Source organism: Rattus rattus, chromosome X (assembly GCF_011064425.1).
Source record: "Rattus rattus isolate New Zealand chromosome X, Rrattus_CSIRO_v1, whole genome shotgun sequence".
NCBI classification, from domain to species: domain Eukaryota; kingdom Metazoa; phylum Chordata; class Mammalia; order Rodentia; family Muridae; genus Rattus; species Rattus rattus.
The window spans coordinates 4,685,026-4,686,171 of record NC_046172.1 but is presented as its reverse complement, the minus strand read 5'-3'; positions in this window follow the sequence as shown (position 1 = coordinate 4,686,171).

Genomic DNA, 1,146 nt, shown 5'->3' with positions numbered 1-1,146 from the left:
TCCATTGGCTAGCTGCAATCACCCTCATCTGTATTAGTAAAGCTCTGACAGAGCCTCTCAGGAGACACCCATATTAGGTTCCTGTCAGCAAGCACTTCTTGACATCAGCAATAGTGACTAGGTTTGGTGACTGCATAGGGGATATAATCTTTCTGTTTCCTCTTCAGCAGAGTTCCCTGAACCCTGAGGGCAGAGAGGAATTGTGTGGAGACATTCCATTTATGACCAAGTGTTCCAAGGTGTCTCACTCTCAGCCCATTTTCCAGCTGTCTATCTCTGTATTTATTCTCCTCAACTGTAGGAGGAAGCGTCTGTGATGATGGCTGACACCAATTTATGTGTATAGCAGAATGTTGCACATTTAAAATGCTTTCCTTATAGGTAACATGTAGCTTAGTATTATTTTCTTAATCCATTAGATGATAGCTGTTTTAAAAATATTTTTTTTACTTCTAAAAATAATTCTTATTTAATATATATCATATCTATATATGTCTGTAGGACATGTGCAGTCAGTGACTGCAGAGGCCAAAATAAGGCATTTGATTTCCTGGAACTGGAGTTTCAGATGGTTGTGTGCTGCCATGTGGGTGTAGGGAGTTGAAACTGGGTCCTCTGGGAGATTAGTCTCTTAACTATTGAACCATCTCTCCAGCCCCTTGATTGATACCTTTTTATTATTATATTTATACTACTCTGGCTTAATGAAATTTTTAATATGGTTAATTGAAAATATATCATATTGGTATTTACTTCTTAATTTTCCAATTTTTGTTCCTCTTTTTCTACTTTCTTTACTTTTGGAGGATTGGCAAATTACATTTTATCTTATTATTATTATCAGTTGTTGGGGAGGAAAGGTTTCCTTGTATCCCTTCATTTTAGTTATTGGAGCCCTGAAAATTAAACCAAAAGGGACAAGTGAACAATAAGAAAAATAGATCTAAGATCCATGCTTATCACCCTGTACAAAGCTTAAGTCCAAGTGGATCAAGGACCTCCACATCAAACCAGACACACTCAAACTAATAGAAGAAAAACTAGGGAAGCATCTGGAACACATGGGCACTGGGAAAAAATTTCCTGAACAAAACACCAATGGCTTATGCTCTAAGATCAAGAATCGACAAATGGGATCTCATAAAA